The following is a 12686-nucleotide window of genomic DNA, read 5'->3' as shown; positions in this document are numbered from 1 at the left end:
TATGACCGAGTTTAGCCGCACCGTGCCGAGTTGGGCCGAAGAGCCGAACTGAAACAAGTTTAGACCAAGAGCCGAACCAAGCCGAATTGAGCCGAGTTTCTTTAAACAGAACCGAATGACGCCGCAGCGCTCTCCCTGCAGGTCTCCGGGGCACACGGCAGGGGGCGCTGTATAAAGTTAGTATAAAATATCAACTATCTATAAGAAGGAATAAAAGCTCTATGTCACGTACAGCAGTAGAAAATTTCAGGCTCCCAGGGAGTAAATAGTTTTCTTTACATCATTTTCGTTTTGCAGTTTTGTTTTACTCCCCGGTAGCCCGAAAGTTTCTAGTGCTGCTTTTTTATTCTAAAGCTAGAAAGGAAAACCAAGATTAGACATACAGGGAAAGAAAGAAAGAAAAGGAAAACAAGAAAATAAGGAAAGGAACTGAAAGGAAGAAAGAAAGAAGGATAGGAAGGCAGGAAGGAAGGAAGGCAGGCAGGCCAAAAAAAAAAACCAAGGAGGGCAAGGAGAAACGCAGGGAAAAAAAAAAAAAAAAAAAAAGGACAAAAAAAAGATAAAAAGAAAAAAAGAAAAAAAAAAGAAAAAAAAAGAAGAAAAAAAAAAAAGGATAAAGACTTCGAGATGTGCAAGAAAAAACACAGAAAAAATCCCCAAGATGGGCAAGAAATAAACGAGAAAAAATAAAACAAGATGGACGAGAAAAACCCCGATAAAAGAAAACAGAAAAAATAATCCCAAGATGGGCAAGAAATAAAATCAGAAAAAAAAAAAAAAAAAAAAAAAACACCAACAAGATGGGGACGAAAATTTCCGGAAAAAAACCCAGAAAGAAACAGAAAAAAAACCCCAAGATGGGCAAGAAGAAACGAAGAAAAGAACCCAAGAAATGCCAGAAAAAGTCAAGGAAAAAGGGAGGAAAAGCCCCAAGAAACAAGGCAAGAAAGAGAGGCAATAGAGGGCACAAAAAAGGCCAGAGAAAACCCAAGAAATGCCAGGAAAAGGTACGAAAATGGTTCTGCCAGGTGCGATCAAGGTGAGCGGGTTCAGTCTCAGGTACAGGAGATGAACAAGTGTCAGATTAGCTCGGGGCACTGCTGTGCAATGCAGCCGTGACAGGATTTATGTTTAAATATAGTTTAAATGAATTGGGGATTGTTTGGTTTTCATTGGGGTATAGGCTGGAGATTTCATAAAAGGTATAAAAATAGAAATCCAATTATATCCTATATATCTCGATATCAATAAATATTTAATCTACGTAAATATAAGGAAAAGAAATATGTTGTGTAAAAAGAATATATCTATTATTATATAAAAAGGTATTCTCTCCAATCTATAAGATATCTATAAATATAATAAATGAAAATTACAAATGTAAATGTGAATAGAATTACGACAAACAAAATTATTTTTAAAATTTTAAATGTGGTTTAAATAAAGGGGTGTCTTTGGTTTTTCTTTCGTTAGAGGCAGGGGTTTTTATATAAATAATATAAGTACAATAGAAATCTAAATTGGCACAGAGAAATATATAATAAAAATCTAAAGATGTAATACTAAACTATGAATTTAAAAAGAAATAGAAATAGAAATCTATGTAAGTAACATGAAGAGATGTAATATACATTATAATAAATATTATACAGTAATATAAATTCTAAATCTAAAAGCGAATATAAATGTGACAAATAGATGATGGGGGCTCGGAGCAGCCCAGGTGTGAGTGTGAGGATGATGAGGGGCTCGGAGCAGCCCAGGTGTGAGTGTGAGGATGATGAGGGGCTCGGAGCAGCCCAGGTGTGAGCTGTGAGGATGATGAGGGGGTGGCTCTTGCCGGGGCGGTTTTAACGGGGGGAGAGTTTGCCTCTGTACATTTTTGCATGGAGCTGCTGAGTGGAGGGGTTTGTGCCGAGGGACGAATCTTTGTGCCGGGGAGCAGCAGCCGAACAGGTGAGCCCGTGTGGGTTTGGAGCGGGGAATTTTGTCCTTCCCCTTTGCAATTTCATCTTGCCAGTCCCTCCTCGCTTCCCCAGGAGCAGAAATGGAGCTTATGAGGACGAAAGGGATTAAGGAGGAGGAAGCAGCTCCTCTTCTTTTATTGTCTGCGTTTGAACTGAGGGGATTCCTCTTCACTTGTGGTTTTAAGGGCGTTGATTGCAGGAAAAGCTGCCTTTTCCAGGCTGTTGGGGGTATCCCGGGGGTGACAGGGAATCCCTGCGTTCTATTTGAAGGGGAATGGGAAAAGTATTCTTGTGGTGTTATGGGTTTGGTTTGAAGGCAGCCACCCCATTTTCATCACCCTAGGGTTGAAAAGGAGGGGGCAGCCGTGGTGTCCCTCCTTTTCAAGGCTTTGAATGGAGGTGGAAATGGCCCTTTGCCATCAGTCGAAGGCTTTCATTTGAGGAGCGCCCCTTCTTTTGTGCTCTCGTAGGGGACGAACGTGAAGGGGAGAGGACACTTCTTTGCCCTTGTTGAAGGGAGGCGAGCCCCGCCTGCGGCGTCAGTTTCGGGCTTCGGTTGCGGGAAGCTGCAGCTGTGGCAGCGTTTGCAGGGCTGCAAGGGGGCCGTGCCGCTGCATCGGAGGGCGCTTGTGGTGGCCGCGGCCCGGGCCGGAACGTTGCCGCTCGGGAGCGGCGCTGGCACGGCCCGGGCAGCTGCCGGGGCGCACGGGGGATTTGGCGCGGCCGGGCCGGCCGAGGGCGGCGGTGGCGGAGCCGCGCCGGTGCGAGCCGAGGGAGCCGCGCCGGGCCGGCCAAGGGCGGCAGAGGCGGCGCGGGCGCTGCTGCGGCGGTCCGGGCGGTGCCGGCCGCTCCGGCCGCTCCGGGCGCGGGGCTCGGGCGCCGCCGCCACCCCCGGGCCCGGTGCCGGCCCCGCCGGGCAGGGGCAGCGGGCGCGGCTCTCCGGGCCGGCGCCGGCCCCGCGTGCCGGAGGAGCCGCCGGAGGAGCCGGTCTCCTGGCGGGAGCCGCGCTCCGTCCGGGGCCGGCAGCGAGCGCGGGCTTCGGCTGCTCGCAGTGCTGGGGCGGTGCCGCGGTTCGGAGGCGCTTTTTCGGCATTGATTGCATCGCTGTGTTCGGTTTGCAGCGGGGGTACGCTAAGGGCTACGGTGTTCTTCCTGACTGCTGCGGTTCTCGGTGCCGGTGGGGATGATAAAGGTTCGTTTCGGATTGGGTTTTGTAGTCGGATATGGTTTTTTTGCCGGGGTATTATGTTTAGAAAGGCGCGCAATGGTTTTTACGGGTCGTAGCGCGAAGCAGCGGTTCGGATTTTAATTCTGTTGAGGTGGCTTTTATTGGCGTGAGCGGGTAGTGTTTGTTTCGGTGGGCTTTTGAGGTAGCGTCGTGTCGTTCATAGCAGCGGGTTTTTAATCTCGAGAATTGCATGTGTGTTTATCGTCTTCCAGGGCTTTTATTTATTTGGTTGGTTTGATTGTAGTGTATGTTTTATGGTTGCGGGTAATTTGGGAGACATTGTTTATGGTTACGTTTGTCTTTAGTCTTTGTGTTTGTTTCTAGGTGTTATTTTTATTTTGATAGCTTGAGGCACTATGGGTTTATTCCGTTGGGAATAATATTTTTGTTGAAAATGAAAGTTTATTCGGTTTTGGGGCTTTTTTTGTTGTTGGTTTTTTTTTTTTTATTATTTTTGTTGTTGTTGTTGTTCTTTCATGTATTTGATTGTTGTTCATCGGTTTTTTTTTGGGAATCTGGGTATTTATATGGTGGATCTTTTCAAGTAGTATTGAGTAGTTGTTTTCTTAGTTTTTAGACCTTGAGATTTTTTCTATTTCGTTAAGTAGTTCGGCTGTTATTTTTACAGAGGATTGGTTATTCTTTGAGTTAGTGTAGAGGTAGAATTTTGTTTATTTTTTTTTAGTAACCTTCTGGGTCAGTGGCACTGTTTGGGGTTTAGTAGGTTGGTTTGATTTTATTTTTTTAGTAGTTGTTGTAATTTGCTGTGCGTGTTTCTATAGGGTTTTCTTTTATCTTGGTTCCATTTTTCGGATATGATGAGAATTTGTTATTGAAAAGAGTGTTTTGTGGTTTTTTGGCTGGCAGATTTTTGGCTGTTGGAGGTATCTTGATGTTTTTCGAAGATATTGCTGGCAATTCAATGCTCTTTGTATTGTAATTTTATTTAGGAATTGGATTTCTAATGTAATATTATAACTACATTTAAACAAAACAGATGTGTGGAAATGGGAATAAACCTCTCTTGTTTTTATATATTTGATATTTTTTTAAAATTTTACTTGTAACATAAGTTATTATATGTTACAATAAGATATTATCTTTTTTAATTAGAGTATTGTGTGTATTTATAGATATGTAGATAGAGAATATAAATATAGACACAACCCAACTCAAATATAAATATAGAAATGTGTTTCAAATATATGCAGGTATACATAAAATTTTTAAATAATTGTAAATATAAAATAACATCAATTGATACTACGCATAATAAAAGTAATACTGTATATATCTTTTTTAGTATATTATAGGAAATAGATATAAAATAGATATATCAATTGATGTACTATACTTATAAAACAAATGATAGATATGATAATTATAATTATAAAAGTATTTTTCAAGTAGTTGAAAATAAAGGATGGTTTTGTTTTTCATTTGGCAAAAGCAGGGGTTTTAGTATAAAAATTATAAATACAAATAATATAAAGGTAGAAGTCTAAGTATATAAATATATCATAAATAGCTAAAGGTTAATATAAAAATTAAAAATAAAGGAAAAAACAAGGTTTAGCAGTAGATATGATACGTAATTTAATAAATAATTTCTCTCTATTATTTGAGCAGGATACATATTATATATATTCTAAATATAATGCATCAATATAAACTAGAAATATAAATGTGTATATAGTCATGCAAGCTCTAAATATAACAATATTTCAGTATAGTTTAAAAGAAGGGTTTTCTGGTATTTATTTAGTTAGAATTGGATTTTTTTTTAAATAATAAAAGTATTTTAGAAATGTAGTTTTAAGCTATAGAAGAACTATATAAGAACTATACAATTAATAGAGAAAGATATTTATAAAAACACAGGGAAATACATATAAACAATAGGAATAGACAGAATATATTGTATAAATTACATGCTACATCAATGTTCACTATAAATATGCGTGTGACTATAAATATGAAAAATAGAAATAAAACTTTTATTTAAACATGGCTTTAAATCAAGGGGGCTTGTTTGACTCTTGCTCGATAGGAGGCAGGTTTTTGGCATTTATTTCAGAGCAGTTTTTGTCTGGGGTCGCCCCTGTTCTTTTTTGCCGCCTTCGCTGCCCGCAGCCCCGAGGCGCGCTGCGCCCCCGTCTGGGGCGGGCGGCAGTGCTGCCTCCTTGTGGGCAGAGCGCGGTACTGCAGCCGTGAGCCGGCAGGCAGCCGAGAGGCCGCCGTGTTGGGAGTGGCGTGTCGCGGGTGTCTCGGACTGGCTTGACCTTCTCAAAATGGCGGCCAAAAAGGCGGAGAAAATAGCACACCCCGGTGAGTCTGCCCCCCTGTGTCCAAAGGGCGGTACTGCACCCCCCGAGCCAGCGCCCTGCCTCTCGCCGCTGGGTGCCGGGGGCGGCGGAAGGACGCGGCTGCCGAGCGAAGGAAGTGCGAGGGGCGGGAGCGAGCGGCATCGGAACAGGGCTGCAGCCCCCGGGCCCGCGCCCGCCCCGCTCCAGGCGCTGGGAGCGACCGCGGGCCGGACAATCCCGGCGGGGCGGCCCCGGGCAGGCGGCGCAGGAGGCGGAGCGGGGCCGTGGCTCTCGCCGCCGTCGCTGCCGCCAGCTTTGGAAAGTCGGGCCGGGCGCCCGTCCCGTCCCGCCGGCTCCCGGTCTCTGTAAACTCCTCTGTGGCTTCGCAGGTCCGTGCTGGAGAGTGGGAGAAAGGGCCCTGCTGGTTGCCGTGTCCTCGGTGGGCAGCGAGCTCTGACCTTGGCAGGATGGGCTGCTGAGTAATGGAACAATGGGGATGCGCTTTTATGTATTTAGTGACCTTTACAGATTTCTCCCCCTGCTTCAGGTGAGCGTGCATCATTGCAGGCTTGGGATTGAGTGAAATGCGCTGAGGAAACCAGCTCTGGGGAGGGAAATGCTCTGTTAACATGTGCCTGTTCTTCTGTCAGACTCATCCCAGCAGGACAGCGTGAAGACTGAAAGTGTAAGAAGATGTGGAGGGAAAGAGAGAATCTGACAGGAGCATTGAACGCACAGGTGCACGAATTCTGCTTTTGGATTGGATTTAAACTCAGAAGTTGTAAGGAATTTGGGAAGGAGAAGGGACATTTCAGAAGGAGAAGGAGTTGTTGTTACAGTCCTGGCAAAATCTTTTGTTCTAGCTGATAAAAGAAGTTAGTTTAAATTAAAAAAAATTTAAAATGTGGGTTTTTTTTCCTTCACTATTATATTCATTGGTGGTATATGGTGTGTTATTTCTTGGTATTATTAACTCTGTGTAAATTGTTTTTTGAGTGAAGCTAACTTTCTGGATGGGTTTTCAGGTAGGAATAGATGGTATTTCAGGTAGGATTAATTTCAATAGGTTTCTTTCATAGACTTCTCATAGGTATTACTGGGATTTTGGTATTGTTTACTGTATGTATAAACATACAGATTTGGTAGGGCCAGCTGGGCTGCTGGAGTTTTGGGTGTGAATTTATTAGATGGCTTTGGTTAAATACAGAATAATTATGTAAGTTAACAGCAAATGACCCAATTTATCCAGCTATGCTACCTAACCACAAAGTTTTATGTCTTACCAGTTTTCTGTTCTTCTGCTCCAAGTAGCTGTTGCAAAAAAGAAAGCACTGTTATTTTTGTGAAGAGTTTTCTTCTATAACAAGCCCTTTACTCCCCTTGAATCTGAGTCAGAGAGGCCAAACAGCTGCAGCTGTTCTGAGGGCTTTTATACCTGGGAGGATTTGCCCCCTCCCTTTTCCTGGGTGCCATGGGAACGAGAGGCAGGCACCATCGGGGGTATATTAACCCCAGCCTTGGCCGAGGGGCTTCATTCCCTCTCTGGGGTGTGCTGGGGTAGGAGTTCTCCTCTCATTTCAGTGAAGAGGCTCTTTCAGCTCATCTCAGCTTGTTTCCAGCAGGTGTTTCTGGGCATCTAAAGCAGCAGAGGCTTGGAAGAGACTGTGAAGAAAACAGCATGGAATACAGGGAGTATGTAGGTTCACAATTTTGGGTTTTGTGTTTAGGGGTGTTAAAGCACCTTTGTAATTTCTGGTTTTGTTCTTGGTTTGTTTTTTATGGTTTTTAGGAGGAGCACGCCTTTCAGAGATTCCAGGTTGTGTCAAGGACAACACTTTTTGCAGCAGATTCATCGTGTCTCAGGAGGGATCTGCCCAGTGTCAAGGATGCTGTTTGAGATTGAGGCTTCAGGTGAGTTGAGGATTGTGAGTGGGAGAGGGAGGGTGTGCAGGTATCCAGTTAGGAGTTCTTGGGAGGGGGTTTGCAGGCAGCAGGGTGAGAAAGGGTGTTTATTTGTTTATTTGAGGGCCCCCCTCCCCACAAGGCTTCTAGCAGAGGCATTCCCATGTCTTAGAGCACACAGAGTCATCCAGTGCACTCACAGGAATGCCATTTAACTTTGCCTTTCTCTAACCCAGGTGCCAGCCCTAATAAAGGCCACAGCCTTGGAATCAGGATGAAGCTGGAGCCTGAGGGAGCCAGGCACACTCAGGAGAGGGCAAGTAGCTGACTGGCTGGGATTTGGCCCACATAACTCTGGACTCATTCTTTGGTTTTGGTTTTCTTTATTGTAGCTGACCGAGAGGCTCACAGGCGATCACGAGGCTCTCTGAAGCAGACTCATTTCAGGTGCAACGTGGATTCCCATCACCGATCATCCAAAAGATAAGTTGGGAGGCACGGCCTGGAGATGGGGGCGTAGCAGGTTGGGAGTTCTTGGGACAGATTTAAAAATTAGCGGAGGGAAAAGCAAACTTGTCCAAGGGCCTCTTAGGACAGCTAAAGGGAGAGGCTCTACTTTTGATGGCAGCTTTCAGGCGGGCAGTGCAGAACAGCTCTGGTTTGTGTCGTGGTTTCCGGTGTGCCGTGTTCCCTAGTGTGTCTTTGGGGTCCCTTTTGCCTTCTTCCCTCGAGGCCCTCACCACAAGCATGATGTGTGGTGTTTGATGTCCCCCTGTTTGTCACGTTCTTTGTCACGGGTGTCTGCACACATATGGGTGCCGGAGCTGTTCTGCCCTGCCGCATGGCCAGCTGCAATGGGACAAGCCCTGGGGAGTGTAAATTTGTAATGGGGGCTGTACTTGGGCTCTAGATGCTATTCCTAGATGGATCTGAGGTCTTTGCAGCTTGTGAGTTATCCTGGTGGTGTTTGACACATGTTCTAACTTTCTTTCAGGTGCAGATGCATTGCATCCATGGCAGAGGGTCAGAGTTAGCAGGTGCCGGGCCTTCCTAGGAGCAGGGTGAGTAGCAGACTGGTGGGGTTTTGGCCGATGGGGTGCCAAGATCAGGCACTGATGTTTGGTTCTCTTTACTCTAGCTGTCTGAGAGACACCAGCCCGGTGACAGCAGGACCTTCCCAGCTGACGAGGTGGCCTTTCTTTGCACCTGGCACGGACCGGCATTGCCAGATGTCTGAGAGATAAGTAGAGGGCTATGACCCACAGAGGGGATGAAGGCAGGGTGCTGGTTTGGGAATTACTGGGAGGGGTTTTTGAGTCCAATTTGGCGGTGGGGGGGTGTCCATGAAGTGGCCCCTTAGGCCCCATAAAAGCAAAGTCTCACCTTTGATCACAGTGCTGAGGTGCTCAGGGCAGAGCAGTCCCGGTGTGTCTGGTGTCACTTGTCTGCTGTGCATTATGTGTTGTTTGTGTATCTCCTGTCTTTTACCTTAGCACATTGAGGGGCCTGTCAGAAACCTTGGCATCATTGTTAGCATCTGTGATCTCTGCATTCCTTGGCCTGGCACCCAGGCCAGAGATGCGATTCTGATACCTGTCTGAGCTCCCCAGTCAAAAGTTCTCTGTTTGGAAGCATCCAGTCAGATGTCTTGTCAGGTCTTGTTCTGAGCTGTACGGACAGCTGTGCCCCACCTGGATCCATTATGGTGGATTAGGGCTTGAAAGAATGTGAGGGCAGGCAGAGGATTCTGACCATAGGATTCCTAGGCATCCATCTTTACTGTTCTTGGAATCAATCATTCAGTTAGCATCTTCTTCCTGCAGTGTTCTCTGAGCCTCATCAGCTCACCGTCAGTTTGAACTCAGTCATCTCCTTTTGCATGCTCTCAGTCCTTGCAGCCATTTTCCTTGCCAAGAGATTTCTGTTCCTGTTGTGTCCCAGTTGTGTGTCCTGTCCTGTCTGTCCTGTGTCACGGGTGTCAGCACACATTTGTGCCGGGGCTGCTCTGCCCTGCCGCATAGCCTGGTGCGATAGGAGAGGGCCCGGGGACTTGGAATGTGTAATGTGGGGTGTAGTTGGACTCCAGATGGGATTTGTAGATGGACACAGGACATCTGGAGCTCTTAAGGTATCCTGCCTCCCTTTGACTTTTGTCCTGACTTGGTTTCAGATGCACCTCCTCAGGTGACTGCAGTGGTTCTCTCGGTTCTATCTTCTCAAAGGATGTAGGTCTCAAGAATTCATCTTCCAGAAGTTATCTCCAGTCCTGGCTTGTGTTGTATGTACCTGTGGTGGCTTATGTTGTATGTACCTATACCATGTGTATCTATGTTCGATTATACGGTGTGTACTCACATTCTGTGTACCTCTGTTGGCTTGTACTGTGTGTACTTACACAGCATGTAAGTGCGTTACCCTTTATTGTGTATACTTACACCCTGTGTACACTTGCAGTGTTTGCCTCAGCTGATACTGTCTGTACTTACATTGTGCCACTGACGAACGCAGCTGCCCTGCCCTGGCACGTAGTCACAGTTAGGTAGAACAGTTATAAAAGCTTTACTGTTCATCTGTCTTTTGTGGGATTTTGGGTAGATAATTTATTGGTCCAGAGTGGGGACAAGTCCTAGCTGTCAGCCACTCGTTGACCCTTCCTGTTGTCTCACAGGTCCCCGAGGCTGCTGATTTCCCCAGGGTCTGCCATTTACTTCAAGGAGCAGCAGCCAGAAGATGTGTCACAGCACGTTCTTCAGCGTCTCAGGTAAGGGCCGCAGCGAGCGTGTAAGTGGCAAGAGTGTGTCAGTGTGTGTGAGAGCACGTGGCTGTGTCTGTCTGTGTCTGCTCGTCTCTGCATGGGTGGGCACATGCTGAATGGATTTAACCTTGTGTATATGACTTTTGCTTTTCAAGTTTTGCAACTCATTTTTAAAGTTAGAATAAAAAATCCTCAGCCGGGTTATATTGTATGTACTGACATGGAATGTACCCATGTTGGCTTAAAACCCAGTAAAACAGACGAAGATGGGTAAGAAAAAACCCAGAAAAAAACCCCAACAAGATGGGCAAGAAAAAAACCCAGAAAAGAACCCGAAGGCAGTGTCGCCTGCAGGGAGGGTCTCGTCCCCAGAGGGCAGTCAGCGACTCCATCCCTGCCCGGGGCTCTGGGTGCAGCCTCGGGGTGGACACCTGCCCTCAGGTTTCCCTCTGGGCACCCGGGAAGGGAACCGGGTCCATCCGTGTGGCAGCTCCAGGGCCTGCAGGCTTTGGGGCTTTGCAGCTGTGTGCCTTGTCACAGGGTGGCAGGGACGTGACGCTGCCTGGGCACGCTGCTGGCCTGGGATCCTTGCTGCTTTCCTCCTTATCCCATATGGATTTAGCAGCAATCTTCTTCTATCTTTTCTTTAAAACTGTCCTTGGGAGAGTGCAAAGAGAGGGTAATCAGTTATGTCAAAGCCTACGTATTTTACCTGTTGGCACTTAAGAGAAAAGACAAAAGCCTGCTTGGCATCCTTCTGCCTGGAAGTGATTGTGACCCAGGGAAGTGAGGAAGGGGCTGGCCGAGGTCACTGAGGCTCTGAGATGGAGGTGAGTTTGCATCCCAGTTTATTGGAACGGAGGCTCATCAGAAGTTTCCTCGGCTGTCTAAGGCACAGAGCCCTGGAGCCCAGTAAGCCTGAGCTGCTGCATGCTTGCTGTGAGCCTTGGGGTGAGCGTGCATCGTGACAGGCTTGGGATGGATTGGAATGTGCTGAGGAAACCGGAGGGAGGGAGGGAGGGAGGGAAATGCTCTGTTAACATGTGCCAATTCTTCTGTCAAACTCATCACGGCAGGACGGCGTGAAGGCTGAAAGCGTAAGAAGATGTGGAGGGAAGCAGAGAATCTGACAGGAGCATCGAACGCGCGAGCGCACGAATTTTGCTTTTTGCTTGGATGCAAACTCAGGAGTTGAAAGGAATTTGGGAGTGAGAAGGGACATTTCAGAAGGTGAAGAAGAAAAAGAAGTTGTTGTTGTTGTTACAGGCCTGGCAAAATCTTTTGTTCTAGCTAATAAAAGAAGTTAGTTTAAATAAAAAAAAGAAAAAAAAAAAGTAGTTTTTCTTTACCTGACTATTATATTCATTGGTGGTATATGGTGTGTTGTTTAATTTCTTGGTATGATTAACTCAGTGTAAGTTGTTTTTTGAGTGAACTAACTTTCTGGATGGGTTGGTTTGTATTTGAGACAGGATTGATTTCAATAGGTTTCTTTCATAGACTTGTGATAGGTATTACTGGGGTTTTGGCTTTGTTTACTGTATGCATAAACATACAGCTTTGGTTGGGCCAGCTGGGCTGCCGGAGTTTGTGGGTGTGAATTTATTCGATGGCTTTGGTTAAATGCAGTGTTTAATTTTTGAAAGGTTTTTCAATGTAGTGGTTTTAAGGTGGTTTTTAGAATTGATTGTATGGTTTGATGTTGTTTATAGTTGCTGTCCGGTAAGGGATGTGGTGTGAGTACTTGAACGTTATGGTTTTGGTTTTCCTAAGTTCCGTTTTCTTTCTGGTTGGATAGGTTTTTTTAGTTTTATTTTTGGTGACAGGGGTATTTACATGGTGGGTTTTTATAGGCAATATGTTTTTTAATTTGGGTAGTGATATTTTTTAGTATTTTAACAGTTTAGATTTTTTTATTTTTATGCTTTGAATTAGTTTTCTTTTAATTTTAAATTAAGTTTTATAGATTATTGGTTTTTATTTGTGCATTAGCATAAAGGTAGAGCTTTGGGGGCTTCTTTTAGTACTGTTTAGGGTCAGTTGTACAGTTTTGAGTCTAGTGAGTTGGTTTGGTTTAATTTTTAGTGGGTGTTTGTTTTTCTTAGCAGTTGTGTCATTTTCAAGGTGTATTTGAGGTTTTTGGGGTTTTTGAGATACTGGTTTAGGAGGACGTTTATGATGAGCATGTGCGCAGGTTTTGGGCTAGTTGAAGTGGGATTTAAAATTTATTTTGGGTTAGGTTTATTTGAGTGTTCATGAGGGTTCAGTGTTGTGGGATGTTTGTTCCGTTAGTGATAAAAATATGTTTTGTTTTGATGTGCTGCGATGGGATGAGCGTGTGCTGCGTGCCGGTGCTGACAAAGGTACGGTATTGTTGTGGCTTATTTATATGGTTTAATATAGAGATGAAAATAGAAATAAATATACATTTAAAAAGAAATATTGCATTAGAGTGGTAAACATAAATATAGAGAACAGATACATATATAAAACTATAATTCATGGTATAGAATTGCAAGATATCATAT

General features: G+C 45.0%; 2 long non-coding RNA genes across 5 annotated transcripts; both read left to right on the top strand.

Annotated features, from left to right (window-relative positions):
• Window positions 1-4740: 4740 nt before the first annotated feature.
• On the top strand, window positions 4741-7434 carry LOC141728965 (uncharacterized). 4 transcript variants are annotated; one of them, XR_012580223.1, is made up of 4 exons: window positions 4741-6048; window positions 6152-6239; window positions 7121-7193; window positions 7291-7434. It is a non-coding gene; the product is annotated as an uncharacterized LOC141728965 (long non-coding RNA). The 4 variants fall into 4 exon arrangements; XR_012580221.1 differs by having other exon boundaries at window positions 4742-6048; window positions 7124-7193; XR_012580220.1 differs by lacking the exon at window positions 7291-7434 and having other exon boundaries at window positions 4742-6048; window positions 7124-7284.
• Window positions 7435-7948: 514 nt separating this feature from the next.
• Window positions 7949-11495, top strand: LOC141728964 (uncharacterized). Its single transcript, XR_012580219.1, has 4 exons — window positions 7949-8464; window positions 8542-9681; window positions 10072-10164; window positions 11235-11495. It is a non-coding gene; the product is annotated as an uncharacterized LOC141728964 (long non-coding RNA).
• Window positions 11496-12686: the final 1191 nt, after the last annotated feature.

This window comes from Zonotrichia albicollis, chromosome 4 (assembly GCF_047830755.1).
Source record: "Zonotrichia albicollis isolate bZonAlb1 chromosome 4, bZonAlb1.hap1, whole genome shotgun sequence".
Taxonomy (NCBI): domain Eukaryota; kingdom Metazoa; phylum Chordata; class Aves; order Passeriformes; family Passerellidae; genus Zonotrichia; species Zonotrichia albicollis.
This window is presented reverse-complemented; position numbering and strand designations above follow the sequence as displayed.